The following is a 20,599-nucleotide window of genomic DNA, read 5'->3' as shown; positions in this document are numbered from 1 at the left end:
ACTGAATAAGCTATTAGGAGGTAAAACCTCATTAGAGGCAGCAGTAGAACACTGGGCACATGTCTGTCAAAAGCACCGCTTGCCTAGATTCCCACTTATCTCTCCCACTGCCTCCCAGAGAGTAGCGGTGCTCTGCTATCCTGTCATGATGCTCTCTCTACCTTGCTACAGGACCACAGTGATGGGGCCAAGTGAACACAGACCCAAAACTAGAAAAATGTGAGCTATGATAAACCCTTCTCTCTTAAGTTTTATGCATTAGACTTTTTGTTACTACAACAAATTACTGCGGAAAACTAAAAGGAGGGCCTTCTTTGGTTCACAAACTAAGAGGCTTCAGCCCAGCATCATGAGAAAGGTATTGTAGAGTAGAACAGCTCGTAACACAGTGGGCATGAAGTGGGGAAAGAGCATCTCTGCACTAGTGGACTTTCTGTTTTCCTTCCTTGACCTGAGTTCAGGCTCCAAATCCATGTAAAAAGCTGGCTATGGTGGCTGCACATTTATAAGCTCAGCACTGCAGAAGCAGAGACAAGACTTCTTGGAGCTTGCTGGTCAGCCAGCCTAGTCTGATTGGTAAATTCCAGAGCAAGTGACAGATCCTGTCTCAAAAAATAATGTGACCTGAGGCTAACCTATGGCCTCCAAATGCACACACACTACAAATAGACATATTGCATACAAAAATAAGACAATTATGATTATTAGCTTACTCTTTGTCTACACTGAAGCAGCAGTGTTCAAAGACATCTTATGACCTCATTTTCCTAATAGGAGTAAAAACGCTTTTCAGGTATTAATGGCAAATTTCCCTAGGCCCATTTCCTATAATGAGTGAAATTAAGGGGAAGTAGGACATGTTTTAGCAAGATGTCCATTTAAGAGTACATAGTACACTTATGCATAGAAAAAAACAAAACAAAACAAAAAAAGAACAAAACAAAGAAAAAATATTATTGTACTACTAGAATGTTTGAGGATTAGGGAGATAAAGTTTATCAGCAGAGTGTTTTGCAGTGTATCCCTGTTTGGTCATCAGTGCTACATAAACGTGACTTGGTAGTACATGCCATGCTAGGACTTGGAAGGTAAAGACAGGATAATCACAAGTTCAAGGCCATTCTTGGCTAGCCTGGCCTACGAGAGCCACTGAAATGTTTGAGGAAGATCACAAATGGAGATGTGGCAGAATAACTACAAAGCACATAGAACATCATGACCCTAAAAGGAAGAAAATTACTCACATCTCACATTGTGTCTACTGCCCAGTGTCTCCAGCTTATGGGCATGAAGGAAAGCTTAAATCTATTAACTTTTTCATGTCTTCAATTTGTAAAGCAGAAGACAAAGACATAGACAAATGTTAATGGAGTTTCTGGACATTTGTCGGACTTTTCTATTGCAGTGATAAGACACCATGACCAAGGCAACTTGTAGAAGGGGCTTACAGCTTGACAGGGTTAGAATCCATGACTATCATGATAGAGAGTGTGACAGCATGCAGGAAGGCATGGCGTTTGAACATTAGCCTAGAACTTACATGATGAGACAACATGAGGCAGGGCTAACAAGCTAACTGGTGACGGTGTGAGCTTTTGAAATCTCAAACCTGCCTTCAGTGATACACCTCCTCAAATAAGGACACATCTCCTGATCCTTCCCAAACAGTTCTACCAACTGAGACCCAAGCATTCAAATATATGAGGCCATGAAAACTATTCTCATTCAGACCACACTGATACTCCTGCAAGAAAAAAAACAAACAAACAAACAAAAAACATAGGATGTGGAGACTCCTAGTCATGCTCCCACATTAGCCAGGATGGTATTTCTCGTGAAGCAGGAAGGCAGGTACTAAAGTAACCTTACAGAACTGGTTCTGCTGTCAAAATACAGGTCTAACAAGGCTAGAACAATCTAAGCCACACAGATGAGTGCAGAGAAGAAATAACGCTTAGTTACTGCCACTATTTTATGTCAACTACTAATCTTGATTTGTTTACAAAGTTGGAGGCAGGGGCAGAGAAAAATAGAAGGGGTGTTTCATGAGGCTTGTGCAGGCACCACTGTCTTTGTCTTCTCTCCAAATGACACTGGAAAGATGACATGTCCAGCACCCTCTGCAGCTGGCACATCCAGGTGATGCATGCCAGCCAACAAGACTTCAAGCAGAAATGAACAAAGATTCTGGGAAGACTTTTGTTTTCTGATTTAAAAGAACAGAAATTATAGCCCCTGTCACTTCTTTCTCCCATATGAGGCCAAGTTTTCAAAGCTCTCCTGCAGTCAGCATTGTGGTGGTTTGAATGCTTGGTTCCCAGCTGGTGGAACCATTTAGGAAATGTAACGAGGTGTAGCCTTGTTAGATGAGTTGTTTCACTGGGGTGGGCTGTGAGATTTCAAGAATCTTTCCCAGTTAGCTTTCTCTGTCTCCTGCCTGTAGATAGATATGTGAGATCTCAACTATAGCTCAAGCGCCATGCTTGCCTGCCTATCATACTCTTCAACATAATAGTCATGGGTTCTAACTCCCAAATTAAATACCTCCTTTTTCTAAGTTGTTGGTCATGGTGTTTTGTCACAGCATTTGAAAAGTAAGACACCCATACAGTACTTACATAAAAACAGAGACATGGTTCGTTCACCAGCATCTGAGTCTCTGTTCCTGATGCTATAATAAAACACTCTGACACAAACAACTTGGGGTGGGGGTTATTTTCTTCCACAGCACATGACACAATCCACTGTGCAAGGGAAGTCAAGACAGTGGCAGCTCCACAGCTCAAAACATCTGGTAACTTTGTATTCATAATCACCAAGAAGAAACCCAGCTACTGCCAACTTCACTTTATTTTATAGAGTCCAAAGCTCTTGTCATGTGATGGTGAAAATGATCCATAAACATGGCTCAGAGGCCCATCTTCTAGGTTATTCTGGATTCTGTCAAATTAGTAACACTAACCATAATTCCATTCCTTGTCAACTTGACAACAAAACATCTTTAAGCCATAACCTTTTAACCCTTGTCTTCAAAGGTTCATGATTGCTTTATAGTATAACATTCAGTCAGTATAACCTTAAAAGTCCAAAGCCTCCTAACTATGCTACATCAAAAGATGCACACTTCAAACATAGAATGTCACAGAGTAAATATTTCTATTCCAAAATGGGAACAACTGAGGCTATGAAAAAAACAATTAAACCAAAGTAAAGCCAAAATACAAGACCAACAAATTCTACACCCTAAGCCTTGCAGTTGGGAATTCATATAATCAACAGAGTTCCAAAAGGCTTGCTTGGGTAGCCCCAGTCTGTCTGCCCTGCTGCATTCAGCACACAGAGAGACTTTCTTGGGCTGCCAGTTCCACTCCATATTACTATTCTCAGGCAATAGCCAATGGGAAAACGATACAAGAGTAAAGGACAGGAGGGAGCAATAGTGACACTTTTGTATTCTCTATAAGGGAACATTTGTAGAATCTGCATGTATACCTTTAACAGTTTGGAATGCCTCGGAAGGTGAGACTCAGTGGCCTTAAAGTGTGAAAATCCCATTGCACAGTAGCAATAACAAGGGAAATGTGAAGGAAACTAAGCCCTTGACTCAGAGGCAAAGATCACCACTCACCATACAGAAAACACTCAACTTTGGAATTTTTTTCTCTCTCTTCCATTCCTACAGAAGGTTCTGGTTGCAGATGAAAAGGGAAAGCAGATGTGGAAGGAATTTTAATCTTCCATCCCCCCAGATTGCTGACTCTCTGAATAAAGCACAGTTCTTTACCAAAGATTCAGTTCTTACCCCTGCTCACTGGCATCCCCCATGACAGGCATCACCAACTCTGCCATTCTGTTTATAAAATGAAGAGGTAAACAAAACAAGCTGCCTGATCAGAGGCCCTCAGGCCTCTCCTCAGCTCCCCTGATGGGAGAATGTCATTCTGTAAATATGTTTCTCATACCGGCTAATGAATAAAGTACTGTTGGCCAATAGGAAAAGGAAGATAGGAGGGACTAGGAGACAAGGAGGAAAGAGGAAGCAGTAAGGAGGAGTCAACATGGAGAGGTTGGGGAGACCAGATGCAGGCCCCATTCCCCAGTAAGATGAAAGCACGTGGAAATATTAGATTAACAGAAATGGGTTAATACTTAAGACAGAGCTAGCCGATAAGAAACAACTGGCCAACAGCATTATATCAAATACAGAGTCTCGGTGTGTTAACTGGGGCTGGCGTGGCAGTGGGACAAGACCAGCAGTGGGAGGAAAAACCTACTCCTTACACTCCCCAGTCCCGTGATCTCCATTAAGAATTCAGAGAGACAGGGAACATGGTGGAGAAGGAAGGTAGAGTTTATTATAAAGTGAAACAGAAGAGGTGAGAGTGGGCAATGACTGACTGGCCACTGTAAGGGGTACATTTTCAAACAAATCTATTTTAGGAGTTTAGTAATAGGAAGTTATAGGGGTATATGAAAACTCTTGTTCAACAACAACCCCCTATCTCCCACCCACATGACACATGACTCACACCACCATGGGGAAACAAAATTCAATGTCCAGCTTAGGAGCCCTTGGAAGCAACTGCAGCATAGGGATGGCTGAGCAATGAGAGGACAGCCTTGGCAATCACCAAGGAGATCCCCTCTGTAACTAGGGGAATGCTAAAGGAAGTGTGAGATAAGGACTTGGCATATAATAAATGTGTGTGCTGAAGTGAAGCTTAAAAGTTGACGTTTCTCATTTTTGTTGCAATTATTCATTCCCATCCTCTGGATCTGATAAGCCCAAAATATGGGCAGCAAAATGCTATACACACTCCCACTTTCCATGGCCCTGTGGCAGATCCTCTGAGTCACAGCTCTATAACTCAGGCTAAGAAATGGGACTTTAAAAGAAAAGAATCTGTCTTTAATTGCTAACATTCCAGCTAAAAGATAATACCTTAGAACACCCATGTTTCATTGTTTCTGCCAAGGACACTTAGAATGATTGCTGCTTTAATTCTAAATTTGTATGCTTGACAGTAGCAATAATACGTACTATCTCAAGATTTTATTAAAAACAACTCATTTACTTTTCATATGCATGCCAGGGTATTTATATAAGCATGTTGATAAACATTAATTATAATAGTTCTAAATTGTAATTACTCAAGTGTCCATTCAAAATTGTGCAAAAGAATACCATGCAACAGTAAAAAAATGCACTACATCATATCAAATCACAAACAGTAGTAAAGGGGGTGGTAAAAATACACATAATATATGGATATATATTCAGGATTCTATGCTAGAAAACTGAAAATTAAGAAAAATTAAACATGTTTAGTCACATATTTATTTCTATATAGATGATAAAACTAGACTCAGTACCCAGACTTCCCACATTCTCCTCCAGGGTCTACCCTGGGTCCCACCTACTTTGTCCCAGCCTAATCTGACCACTTAACAACACACATTTAGCCTATGTCCCATAGTGCACCAGCTTAAGTGAGCCTTCTTTGAAAAGCAGTTCTACACTGACCCATGATCCCAAAACAACAGGACTCTCACACATCATATCCAACATTTCCACCCAGAGAGGCTTGGAACAGAAAGCACATCCTTGTATACCTGTCCAATTCCCTCTGTCTACCTTACTTCATTCCACCCCAAGCCATTTCCAACTTCTAGACACAATCTGCTCCACACCTACTCTGTCTATAACAAACTCAGAACTATTGTGAGATATTCTGATCACACTCCTGAGACTACCCAATAAAATTATAACCTGAACTGGGGGGGAGGAGCCAGTAACTAGCTAACCCAAATTGGCCATAGAGATGCCTGTGTGGCCAGGAGACACACAGGAAAGAAAGGGCAGGGACTTAGAGCTTCCTCTTGGTTCTGGGAAGAGGGAAAAGACATGTCTCTGGCCAAAAAAACAAGGTCAGCTAGATGTGCTACTCAGCCTCTCTGAGCTAGCAGGTTATTACCCCAGCCTTTAACTTCTGAGGCTTAATGATAAATAGAATAAAACAGACTTAATTTACACCTATATGACAGCAGCAGGAACAGGTATGGCCTGACTGGCTGGCAAGGCACTGCCTGAGAAGCTGTGGAATTAAAAATATTAGTAGATTCATGTGTAGCCACTAAGCTGACAGAAAAACTACATATGGCATCCAAAATGGAGGCTCTTATATAGGGCCTGAGACAGTGGTCTCTTGGGTAGGCTTGGCCTATAGAAACTTGGCTAAGGGGCCCTGCTGTTCCATAGAGCACTTGAGCAGCCAGTGTGCTAGGTAAAAATGCCTGCCACATTGCAGACATGGCATCTTCCCAAGGCTGAGGCAGTAAGGCATTGGGCATGAGGCTAGACTCTCAGAGAAGCTATGGGGCTGGAGCCAGTCTGGCATGGCCATTTAAGGATCATCTCAGGGTCAGAGAATGTTGCAGATGCACAGAAAGTCAGATTCAGACCATGAAAACCTTTGAACAGGTAGAGTATGCTTTAAAATGTGCTTAGATGCTAAAGAAAAGAAAATAGGTATACATAGTCATAAAAAATAGTTTTAAAATAATAAAGTCTTTAAATAAAAGATAATATAAAAAGAATAAAGATGGAAAATACACAGGGTGTCTGGATTCTGTATGGTGCTTTATTAACTTTGAAGTTTTTAAATGCTACTGTACAAAAAGCAATAGCTGCTGAGAGACATTGGACAAAACAAACTGCTAAATTGAACCAAACTATATATTTTAAAAATGTCTTACTTCAAAATGGAAGTCAGAAAATATATTGCATTGTGGGAGAGGTTATGCATTTGTTTCCACAGGACACAAAAAGCTGTGGTTCTCTTCAAAATTAATGAGGATCAGATTTGATTGGGGGAGACCTCCTAAAAATCTTAGCTACAGACATGAAAAAAGCAACCAAGAAAGACTACACAACAGGTGATATATATATATATATATGCTGATATCTCTACATGGAAACAGTTCTGAGGCTTGATGAGACATGATAAATCTTGTTGGTTATGGAATCCTTGTGACTTATTATAGGCCATCTATCTTTTCATATAACATGGATAGAAGTTTGGTTATACAGTCCAAACAAACATAAAGTTAACAGATGCCTTTTACCTGCTCAAACATAAACAAAAAAAAACTTCTTTAACTGACTTGTGCACACTGCACATTTCATAATTGTGTTAATACACACACATATGTACATATATATACACATATATACATACATACATATATGTATATGTATATGGTGTGTGTTGCAGTTGGGGATTTAGCTCAGTGTCAGAGTGCTTGCCTAGCAAGTGCAAGGCCCTGGGTTTGGTCCTCAGCTCCAAAATAAATAAATAAATAAATAAATAAATAAATAAATAATAAAAGTATATGTGTTTTCAGAAAAAAGGACCAGACACCAATAAAGACAAGTAGCCCAGTTGATCCAGATTCTCAGAATTCCTCTGTTATTTCCTCAAAATTCTGCATCAAGAACAATTTTAAAGCTGCTAGCTCAGATGATCCAGCCTCATAGACCATCCAGCCAAAGCTTCAGAAAAGCTCTTCACTTTACTATAACACAGAGACTAAACAAAAAACAATACAACTAGCTTTCCCAGAACTTTACCATTATCCCAATTTTCTCAGGGTCCCCTAAAGATGCCATAGCCCCCAGACAAAAGGAAGCTGTCTACAGAACTTGAGACCCACATTCCAAAGAGGTGGGATGGATAGTTTTTGGTCATTTGGTGGGTTATGGATGTTTATCATTGTTTAGGAGGGTTGGTTACAAGTTGTCTTTGGCAATGGTCAGAAAAAAGGGGATTATATTCAGGGATTTCTTTCTGAAGGAAAAAGGGGGATAAAGTATAGAAATGACAGGATAAAAGGATGGATTATTAAGTGTACTTCTAAATCACTAGTCTCAAATACTTAACATTGGTATGGATTTTTGTATACTGACACAAATTTAAGGTTATTTTTTTTGTTAGAGCATACTCTATATATGTTTCTTGATTCTTGATTAAGGTATTGTTATATATTAATTCTTGATTAAGGTATTGTTATATATTAATACATGTTTAAGGTTATTTTTGTTATGCTGTATATATGTTCCTACTCTTATTTATGTTATTGTAACTATATAACTCATTAAAAATGCAATGTAAAGTTCTAGTCCTTGAAAGCTATTATTATGAACCATTTAAGATAATTAAGAAATGCAGGTTAGTCGTTAGTCATCTATAACAATCAAACATGTTAGATATGTTTTCAAGGTCATACAGAGATATATTTTAGATACATAGATGGTCTTCAAGTACTTCAGACGCCTACAGAATATGGCACTTAAGATGTTTCAATAACATAAGGCTTTTCATGACAATGAGGCATGTCTGCTACTGATAGCACTAATTTACTCCAAAAGTAGAAGAACCTCCATATAAAGTTTGCTTTCTTTATGACAAAGTTAGCCATTAGGCAAAGAAACTGCCCTTACATCGACTGTAAACAGAATGGTGTCCAAACCAGACAAGAAAAACACAAAAGAAGGCAACTGCTGAACTTTGACAAAACAAGGGAGGACAGTCCTTCAAAATTCCTGCTTCACAAAAAAAAAAAAAAAAAAAAAAAAAAACCTGTCAGATATTCTAGGCCTATAGGCCAAAGATGGCTGCAGAGGAACCTTGGGGTGGCTGTCAAGGAAGTAAGCTGTCTCTGTCACTCTTATAATTTTGGAAGCTGTTTGCTCTGCATTTCCTGTTTACTCTGGCAGAGTAAACAGGCAGAGACTTTTTGGGTCTCTGATAGACTTGAAGACAAGATAGTTATACAGTTTTCCTTTTAACAAATTCAGAAAAAAAGAGATATAGAGTATATAAGGCTGAGAGACATAAAAGCTTAAAATTATTTATCTAAGAAAATGTTTTGAGGTCTAAAAAGATAGTTGGGTTGGTAATACAAGTTAGGATAGAAAGTGGTTAAGTTACAAAACTTTAGACTCACTAAGATAGGATAGATAATATAGTACTTTCTCCAAATTTGCCAAATAAAAATGAACTGGACATTGTAAATGTATCTCTTACCTTATAATTGTTCTTACTGTATATAATTTTACTATGTCAGAGTTAAAACCTTTTTATTTAAAAAGGTAGAAATGTTGTGGGATATTTGTATACTATATGAAGATGTATTTTCTGTGATTGGTATAATAAAAAGCTAAATGGCTAATAGCTAAGCAGGAAGTACAGGCAGTATTTCCAGGGAAAGAAAAGAGAAGAATCTAGTCACACAAGAGATGCCAGAAGACACTCAGAGGCAGCAGGGAGTACAAGATGGAAGAGAGGTAACACGTGATATAATGTAGATTAATATAAATGGGTTAAGTTAGTTAGGAACAAGCCTACACTATAGACAGAGCTTTCATAATTAATAAGAACTCTCCATGTCATCATTTAGGAGCTGGCTAACAGGACAGAAAAAGACATTACACAGAACAACCCACATGTCCAGATTTCCTCACAGGAATTACAGATAATGGGAAAGATCAAACCAGTATCTTCTCTACAAATCCTACCACTCCTATAGAAATGTTTGCCAATGAGAACTACCTGGATGAACTCCAGGAAACAGAACTTAAAAGAACATTGAAGAATTCAAGGAATTTAAAGAAGACACAAAGGTTAATCTAATTAATCTCATCAATAAAAACCAGGAATCAGATGGAGATGGAATTAAAAAATCCAATAATTCAACGAGAATCTCAAAAGCCTTGCAAATGGAATGAATCAAGGAGAAGAGAGATCTAGACCAAATAAGCCAGGAATCTGAAAAATTAAACAGAGAGAGAGAGAGAGAGAGAGAGAGAGAGAGAGAGAGAGAGAGAGAGAAACACAGAGGGAGAGAAAAGGGGAGGGAGGGAGAGATGGAGATGGAGAGAGAGAGAGAGAGAGAGAGAGAGAGAGAGAGAGAGAGAGAGAGAGAGAGAAGGAAGGAACATAGGGCATTAGGACACCATGGGAAAACCAAATCTTTAAGTAATAGGCATAAACAAAGGAGAAGAATCCCAAGTCAGTGGCAGAGACCAGATCTTCAACACCACAGAAAAAAACTTCCCCAACCTGAGGAAAGACATACTCATACAGATACAAGAAATACATAGATCATAACAAGGCAAGGCCAGAAAAGAAAACCCCATGGCAGTTACAATACTAAGTATACTTAACAAATAATGTGTATTGAAAACTGTAATGGCAAAAAACAAAACAAAACAAACAAACAAACAAAAAAAAAACACAATTCATATATAAAAGAAAAGCCATCAGAGTAACAACTGACTTCCCAGTGGAAACTTCGAAAGCTGGAAGATCCTGGAGCAATGTATTTCAAAACCTAAAAGACGATAATGGCCAAACTAAATAATATACCCAGCAAAAACAATCTGCCATGATTGAAAGTGAAAGAAAAACTTACCAAGACATAAACAGCCTAAACAAAAAGAATGTATATCCAACAAACCAAACAAAGAAATACAGAAAGCTTTATTTCAGGTTGAAGAGTGGAACAAACACATCAAAGACACCATGGGAAAAAAAAATAGAAAGCTGTAATTATTAAAACACAAAATACCACCAAAAATACAAAAACTGCCACCAAAACTCAACAATACAGTGACTACAATTTAACACACACATTTCAAATGCCAGGCAGCAGTGGCACATACTTTTAACCCCAGCTTTTGTGAGGCAGAGGCTGGCAGACAGACCTCCAAGTCTGAGGCAAGCCTGGTCTACAGAGCAAATTCCAGACAATCATGGCTACACAGAGAAATCCTGTCTCGATAAAACAAAGCACACACACACACCCATGTACTTACCAATATACACACTGCAGTAATAACTTTAAGCATCAATGGCCTCAATTCTCCCATCAATGGGTACAAATTGACTGAATGGATCAAGGAACAAAATCCATCTGTTGCCTACAAGAAACACATCTTAAAGATAGGTACTCTCAGAGTAAAAAGATGTACAAAAGTACTCCAATCAAAGTAGACCAAGAAGCAAGCACTGTCATCCTAATTTTCTGATAAAACAGACTTCAACTGAAACTAACCAGAAGAGATCAAAAGAACATTTCATTCTAAACAAGGGAAGAGTTAATGGAGAATATTTAACAATCCTAAACATATACACACACCAAACTCCAGGGTGCCCAGTTTCATTAAAAAAAAAATTGAGTTCTGGATTTAAAGAAAAAGATTAACTTCAACACATTAACGTCAGGCAATTTCATGCCTTACATTCACCAATAGATGGGTCAGCTGGACAAAAAAAATAGAGAAACATCAGAATTAACTGATATATGAAATGGACTTAATTATCTACAGAATATTACACCCAAACATCAAAGAATATACATTCTACTCAGTGGCACACACAAGCTTCTCTGAAAATAGATGACATCCTGAGATACAATAACTCATCTTTACAAACTCAAAAAAAGAAAGAATTCACTCTTTGTATCCTATCTGACCATAATGCAATAAAATTTAAAATGACAGCAAAAAAAAAAAATCTCTAGTAAATACATGAAGTCAAAGGGATTAAACAACTCATTAAAGGATGAATAAAGGGTAAAAGAAAAAAATCAACAAAGAGACACTGGAACTAAATGAAAATAAAACAAAAGACAATAAAACCTCTGGGACACAATGAAACAGTCCTATGAGGGAAATTTATAGCTCTAAGTGCCTACACTAAAGAAAATCAGAAGGAGTATGACTAAATGACTAATGATGCAACCCAAAACGTTGGAAAGACAAAAATAAACCAAATCCAAACACAGCCAATGGCAAGAAATAAAAATCAGAACAGAAATCCATGAAGTAGAAACAACAAACCAATACAAAGAATCAACAAATTTAAGAGCTGACTATTTTGAAAAAGTAAACAATATTGACAGACCACTGACCCACCTAACCAAAAGAAAGTCAGGACCCAAATTAACAAAATAAAAAATTAATAGGGAAACATTACAAATGACACCAAGAAATTCATAATATTTAAAAAACCTGCACTCCATTAAGATGTGAAAACCAAAAGAAACAGATGAATTTCTAGATTCAGACAAATCACCAGAATTAAGCTAAGAAGTCAATAACTTAAACAGACCCATACCAAATGAGGAGATTAAAACAGTAATAAAAATTCTTCCAGCCAAAAATGTTCAGAGCCAGACAGATTTTCAGCAAAATTCTAGCAGACATTCAAAGAACAGTCTCAAAGTACCCACATAAGCCAGTCCTTCTTAAACTATTCAGAAAGAAAGGAAGGGAAGGGAAGAGAAGGAAGGAAGGAAGGAAGGAAAAAAGGAAAGAAGGAAGGAAGGAGAAGGGGAAAGGGAAAGGAAAAGGAAACAGAAAAGAAAAGAAAAGGACAGGACAGGACAGGACACTTCTACAAAATCAGTAACATTCTATTACATTCTATTAACCAAAGCAGATAAAGATGGAAACCGTGAAGGAGGAAGAGTTTGAAGAGAAGGGATGGAGGATAGGGAGAGGGAGGGAGGAAGACTAAAGACCAATATTCCTGATGAACATACTAAAAATATACAATAAAATACTTTAAACAAAATATAGACATGCATCAAAAAGATTATACATCATTACCAAGTTGATTTTATCCCTGAAATACAGGGATGATTCAATATATAAACAAGTCAATAAACGCAATAAACCACATAAATGGACTTAAAACACAAAAATCACATGACCTCAATAGATACAGAAAAAGCCTTTAACAAAATCTAAAATGCTATCATGATAAATGTTCTAAAGAATGTAGGGCTAGAATGAAAAAAATACATTTTCAACACTATATATACATATATGTACATATTCTCAAAGCTACATACAAGACACCCACAGCCAACATCATCCTAAAATCTTGAAGAAATCACACTGAAGTTAGGAATGATAGATACAGGGATAGCCACCATCCACACACTGTGCTCAAAGTACTAGCTTGAGCAACAAGGCAAGAGAAAGCAATTAAAGGGAAACAAACAGGGAAAGAAGTACTTAAACTATCCCTATTTGCAGATGATATACTATAGAGATCCCAAAAAATTCTAAGAGAAACCTTCTAGAAACAATAAATAAATTCAGAAACATAGCAGGATACAGTGTCAACTTCTACAAATGAATAGCTTTTGCATATATCACCAGCATACAGAGAACATCATGGACACATTTCCATTCACAATATACTCAAAGAAAATAAAATGCCTAGGAAGAGAAGGACCTCTGCAATGAAAACTTTAAACATTTGAAGGGATAAATACATTAAAAATGGAAAGAGTTGCCATGCTCCTGGTCCAGGATTAACATTGTGAAAATGACCATTTTACCAAAAGCTATTTACAGATTCAATTAAATCCCAATCAAAATCCCCATCTCATTCTTCACAGAAATAATAATAATAATAATACAAAAACACTATCCTAAAACTCACATGGAACCACAAATGATCCCAGAGAGCCAAAATGATCCTAAGCAAAATGAACAATGCTAGAGCTATTACAGTTCTAAAACTTAAGATACATTACACAGCTATAGTAATAAGATCATTATGGTACTACTACAACGTAGAAGAACCGAACATTGAGTACACATAGTTTCAGCCACTTAATATTTTACAAAGATGCCAAAAACATATACAGGAGAAAAGAAAGCATCTTCAACAAATGGTGCTGGGATAACTGGATGTCCACATGCAGAATAATCTTAGACGTGTATCTATCACCCAGTAGGTGGTGGGAAATGGATCCATGCCCTCCAGAAGAGCGGCCAGTGCTCTCAACTGCTGAACCACCTATTTAATACAATGTCCAGTAGTCTTGAGATGCTTAGACTCGTGTTAGCCTTTTAAGCTTCTGAATCAAAAGTAAAGGCAGAAGACAAGCCCAGCTATTGACTAGTAAGAGGAGTTACACAAGTTATGGGAGTAGGGCCTTTTCAGAGATTGTGAGAATATCCACCAGGTTAAGGGCAAATTATTTTGGCTGGTGTCCATATCAAAAAGAGAAAAGGAGGCAGCAAAAGAAAAAGAGCTACCTTCTTGAGACCTCAGAAAACATGGAAGCTTGAGATGAATACATTTCATTAAGGGAGTTATTTATTTAGTTATGCTTGGAGGTAGGGTCTTGTGTAGCCCAAGCTGCCCTCAAACTCACTGTGCACTGAGGATGACTTTGTGCTTCTCATCCTTAGGTCTCTACCCTCCAATGCTAGAATTAAAGGCTCAGACCAGCAAATGGGCTTGGCAAGCTCCCTATTGTGCTGTATTTCAGGTTCCTCCCACCTTAGGTCTTGTGTTTCTTTCTGCCTCCTTGCTCCAGGTTCTTCTCTTCAGGTTGCAAAATAAAATTTCCTCCTAAGTATTGGAGGTCTTAACCTGGCTTGTTGTGAAGGTGAAGTTCCTGCTGTCTTCATCAAACCATTGACTAAGTCATTGCAAAGGTGTTACCATGGTATTTGTAGCATTGCCACATTTGTATTCATTCAAGTCTCAAGAAATTTTCCAGCTGTGGTAGATTTCTGCTCTCTGTATCAGAAAGGATCTTACTGACCACAAGCAGGGAATTTTAATCCCTGTTAGAGAAAACTAACAGATATGTGTTATGTTCCAAATAGTGCCTGGAGCCAGTCAGTGGTGGCACATGCCTTTTCTCCCAGCACTCTGGAGGAAGAAGCAAGTGGATCGCTGGATTCTAGGGCAGCCTGATCTATAGGGCAGCCTACAGAGTGAGTCCCAGGACAGCCAGGGCTACACAGAGAAACCATGTCTTGAAAAACCAAAACACTATTACAAACAGTGCCCGGAAAAGCAGCTGGTTGGAAATGACCTTAATCCCCCTTCTCCCTGCCTATCATTTCACTGGGGGAGTACATTAAAAAAAAAAAAAAAAATCAAAGTCTGTGCAAGCCCCGTGTTGATTAATATGTCTTCAAGTAGGATTGCAGTCCTTCGGTTTCTGTGGGGTGTTTTACTTAGTTGTTTTTAGAGCTTAGTATTATAGAGCCTTGGCTGCTGTGGGTGCCGAACATGACAATAAATATTTAACAAGATCTATTCCAGCACAGGCAGGAAACAATGCACAAATGAAAACTCCTCTTGTCCAGGAAGCTAGTCAGGGAGGACAACCAGTGGTAGAAAACCAACGGTAATGCCGAAAAGGCCTTCCCAGGAACCTCCAACGAACTATATTTTAAAACGGGGAACGGTGGCTAGAGCAGAGGTCTCAGCTACTGGCCACCCTCCTGCAGCTAGGGTTCAGCCTAGGCCATCTGGGCTTGAGGTGATTTTCAGCCAGGCACTGTGCTCAAGCATGGTTAAACCAAGGCCCTGGAGGTCTGGAGGGAGGGACTGGAGGCCTTTATCTGAGGCGTGGTCTCTCCCCTGCACCGCCCACCTCGGTTTACCAACCAGGCCCTTCAGCCTCACCCCTAATCCATCCACCAGCCTGTAGCTCCGTCTCGCGGCCAGCAGGTTTGTTTCCATGGGACTAAAACAGCACTTTAAACCAACCCGCTCGCCAGCAGGGTTGCTTCCATATGCAGGCGCACCCGAGGTGAGGCATGCCGGGAATTGTAGTTTTCCCGGCCCAGCAGGGCCCTCCACCTGGGGAGGGACCCTAGCTGGAATCCCTCAGCCTGTCGGGAAACGCGCCACCACGTGACCAGGATGACGCCACGCTCCATTGTGCTCCCAGCAGGGCATGCTGGGAAATGCAGTTGCTGGGGGGAAATGTAGTTGCTGCCCTCTCCGCACGTGGGCAAGTCCTATGTCTGCTTTGCCTAGATAACTGGGCTCACCCTGTAGAAAGCACGAGTTCAAGAACAGATGTTTTCAGTTGTAGGAGGACCAAAGGATCAACTAACTTGGGAAACAGATTTTTGCTAAGGACAATAAAAGTGAAAAGTGCCAGCTTGTTCTTGTAAAAGAATCCCACTTGGCCCCCTTTGATGATGAGCAGGTGGGCAATAAACCACACAAAACCTATTCTAATTTTCTGTCTCTTCAACATAAATTATGACACCTGTTGACAGGTAAATTGAAGAAGGGGGAGGGAGGAATGAAGGGAGAGGGAAAGAGAATAAAAATCATGTTTCTCTGTTTTGTGGTAAATGTGTTTACACTATGAAAACCTTCAGTAGTGAAAGAACATGGTATTCAATTTCACTTGAGTTTCAGGGCACTTGGTACCACCCACAGGGCAATTAAAGCCCTTCTTCCTTCTGGCTCACAAACCAGCTCTCCAATAAACCTAGTCAAATTCGAGATACCTTCTCATTTACTTAGTGGGTGTCTTGACAGAATTAATTCTGTATTCTGATTCTTGATTGTGATGCCAGGGACCGCCTGAACTGAGAAGAATGAGCCACAGCTGCTAAGACATATTCATAAGACTTGTGACTTATCCATGGGAAGAAATGTTAGTTCAAATAACACTTTAAACATGAAAAATGAAAAGGCATTCTGAAGCATCAGTGTAAAAGCAAAGCTGATAATTTTCTGTGTATATACAGTTTTTCTTCCAATCACCTACGATGTTTCTGTGGAACTAACAGATGGACACCTGTAAGCACGCCACAGAAAAACCCCAGGCTTCGGTGATTTACCTTCTCTAGTCTCCTATTAAGCAGTAGTAGGGAAGATAAATTGAATAAATGTGTTTTTTTTCCCTCACTTTTCTCCTATTCATCTCGTGGCAAATAAGAATTTAAGTGAAACAATTAAAAAGTGAATTTAAAATCTTCAGTATTGAAAATAAATTTAACAGCCAGAGATTCAATTTCTCTTTCACTAAAATTTCATTACGTTCACCATCTAATTTTGTGGGTTTGGTGAATATTTTTGTTTGTTTGTTTTCCATAGTCATGATAATATAGTCCAGATATGATGTGAACCCAAGAAAATTCTGCTGTCTCAGCTTCCCAAGTGATAGTATTTCAACATGGGCTGCCAAACTTAGCTTCTGGTTTTGTGTTTGAAGCAACTGGACACACTTTTATTTATTTATTAATTTTCTTGTTTCTTTCCTGATTCTCAACTAATTTTTAAGACGCTGATTCCATTCATAAAAAAGATTGTTTTATTCATGGAAACCTTGGAGATCCCATGTGGACCAAATACTATCTCACCACAACACTGAAATTTCCTCCATCCTTTTTTTTTTCAATGTCCCCTTCATAGAGTTATTTGGGTGATCTTAAGTAAGTCTGGTCATCTCAGTCTCCACTTGACACCATTTAATAGTTCCACTCATTGAACTAATACTTTCCCACCAAACAGGATGAAGCTTAAACTGCTCACGGTTTCAACCTCACCCACTAGCTTCTCTGTCCCTATTCCCAGAATTCAGGCCTTTGAGCTCAGCCTGCCTTTGCGATTTATTTCTCCTGACACACTCTACCCATTTTTAATTGCAGTGCATTTTGCCTCCTGTAAATGGAGTTCTTAATTAGTCTAGATTATAAAAAACCAGAGTCAGATATAGAGCAAAACACTGAGATTGGCGAGAAGAAGGAGCAAACCACAGCCACACCTTACCTCCGTAGTGTCTCAGCAGACAAAAGAGCAAGTTCCTGTTCTCCTTGCTTATATCCTGTTTCTGCCCAGCTACCTCACTTCCTGTCTGTCTGTACAGACCTCCAGGCCTCTATGGTTAGCTAGTGGCAAGCTCCATACTCTGACCTTTAGACAGGCTTTATTTGTACAAGCAAGGTATCACCACAGTCTTCTCTTGAGTAAAGGAATTTTGTCTTTAAATTTTTAAAAATTATTTATTCTCTCTCTGTCTCTGTCTCTCTGTCTCTCTCTGTCTCTGTCTGTCTCGCTGTCTCTGGTGTGTGTGTGTGTGTGTGTGTGTGTGTGTGTGTGTGTGTGTGTTTACATATAGCAGACATTGCACTTAGGTCTGGCTAGATGGGTCAGCACCTTGGCTGCAAAGCCCATCGATGAGTACAGTGGAAGGAGAAAACTGGGTTGTCCTGACTTCTGTATGAGAAAACACATGTAAGCACAGAAATTTCTTTAAAATGAGTGGATAAGTTAGTAAATTTTAAATGCTTCTATTAGAAGAAACTATTGTTTTGTTCTTTTGACTACCTATTCCTTGACTTCAGGCTGAGAAAGCAATCTGCTTTCTTCCAGAAATGTCACTGATTTTTCATTGTTATAGTCACAAAATGGCAACACAGTCCCCTACAACACTTTCCCTCAGATTGAATTGCATTCTTTGACCTAAGAAATGCAAATGCAAATATCAAATAGTTCATATTTTGTGCCAGTTACTCACTTATATAGACTACCCATATCTTTTGGTGAGTATGGACATTGGATATGGATGTTAGGACTTGGGGGAATCTTGGACTGTTAATGAACCAGCAAATCAACCCCCAGGCTTCAAAAATAGACCTGTGAGTTGAATTGCCCAACAGTTAAAGTGGCTCTTATGAGGTCTTTGTTGCTTAGCTCCACCAATTAAGTTTTGTGGGCAGGTAGGTTTTCTTTTGTTTTTATAAGTAAAGCCATGTTATAGCAATATTGCTACAACTGTTTTACATTTTGAAGGCTGAAGTACTTCTGTAGTTCTGGTATATTGGCATAGTCATTAAAAGGAAAAAAACGGGAGCCTGTAAAATAGTTGAGCAAGTAAAGATGCCTTCTGCCAAGCCTAATGACCTGAGTTCAACCCCCAGACCCCACATGCTGGAAGGAGAGAACTGTGTGACACAAATAATAAAAACCCAGAGGCAGACACTGGAGTTCAAGCTGAAGATCAGAAAAGGAAAGTAGCCAGCCAGCAGCTTTTACCTCTACCAAGGCTGAAATGGAGGTCTCTCACATGAGACCCTTTGCTTCTTCCTTATATACTCTCTAGTGCTGGGATTAAATGTGCTAGCTCTGTTTCTCTTTTAGATTGATTCATTCTCGTGTAGCCCTGGGTGGCCTGAAACTCACAGAGATCCATCTGCCTCTGTCTCTTGAGTTCTGGGATTAAAGGTATGCACCACCACTGCCCAACTTCTATGGATGTGGCTAGCTTTACATTCTGATCTCCAGGCAAGCTTTATTAGATTGTAAACAATATACCACCACTGAACTGACTCCAGCAAGTTGTCCTATCATATCCATATGCACACTGTGTTCCATGTGTGATCCCCCCCCATGCACAGAAAATCAATTAACAAATGTAATAAAAGGGGAGGGAGGTCCAGGGGTGTTGTTTGAATTGCCTCACATACATCAGCTGCCCAATATTTCTGAATGAATAAAATCAGTGGCATTGTGAAGTCTTTTTATTGTTTTGTTTTCGTATGATTTTTCAATTATTTTTCCGTTACTGGAATGGTAAATGGAAATTCCCTATTGAATTTCCTTGTGCCTTAAAAAGTCACTTGAACATAGCTGAATGCTCTGTTTCATGATTCCTCTGGTTCACTGATCTATGTGTTTATCTCTTTGACTGAACTACTCTACTTCTGGTTAGTATGGTGCAAAGTTGGTTTTGAAATCAGGATATGTGTGAAGATCTTTCCTAGTATCCATGAGGAATTGGATCCCAGACCCTGATGAATATCAAAACAATGTTCAAGTAAGTACCTGTTATAAAGTATGTAAAGTACCAATTATAGGACATGTCCACATTCTTCCATATACTGCAAATCTTCTTTAGACTACTTATAATACCACATGCAATTAAATGCTATGTCAATCATTGTTATGCTCTATTATTCGGGAATAATGACAAAAGTTCTGTGTATATTCATTCCAGATATATTTATTTCTCTAAGTATTACCCACCCACGGTTAATTAAATCTGTAGGTGTGGAACCCATGGATGCAGAGGGCTGATTATATGATCCTCTAACTTTGTTTTCTTCCAATTTATGTGGTCATGTTAGTTGCTTTACCATTCCCAAGAAATTTGAGAGTCAATTTGTTGATGCCTACAAAATTCTCTAGGACTTTGGTAGGAATTATGTTAAGTCTACATATCAAATTGAAGAGAACTTTAACTGTTTTAAAAAATAATTCTTAATTGATTCTTTGGGAATTTCACACCGTGCACCCCAATCCCACTCACCTCCAGTCCCTCTATATCCACCCCTCAACTCTGCAGCATGCCACCGCCCAAATTAATTAAAAATAAAACAAAAAATCCCTCCTCACTCCTCCATCTTTCCAACACTCCTTAATTCATCCTACTGGCATTAGGAGCGTTCTAAGGTCATGCAGTATACACCCTTATGTCCAATTATCCCCACCTGCAAATTACCAGCCCTACCTACAAATGTCAGTTGCAATGAGTTATTGGTCTGGTTCAAGGCCTCTGGTACACCATCATCACTGGACCCTCATGGAAACTCCTTTCAGATATCCTGTTGTTTCAAAGGACCAGTCCCTTCACATGCTCCAGTAGGTCATAGATGGGGTAGATGTTAGGGTAGATATAGATGTGGGTCTCAGTGGTAACTGAACTGGTTGGTGTGGATCACTGGGACCAATTGCTCAGATAATCTGTGGAA

The sequence above is a fragment of the Phodopus roborovskii genome, unplaced genomic scaffold, assembly GCF_943737965.1.
Source record: "Phodopus roborovskii unplaced genomic scaffold, PHOROB, whole genome shotgun sequence".
Lineage (NCBI taxonomy): Eukaryota > Metazoa > Chordata > Mammalia > Rodentia > Cricetidae > Phodopus > Phodopus roborovskii.
The sequence above is the reverse complement of the archived record's forward strand: the minus strand, read 5'-3'. Positions refer to the sequence as shown.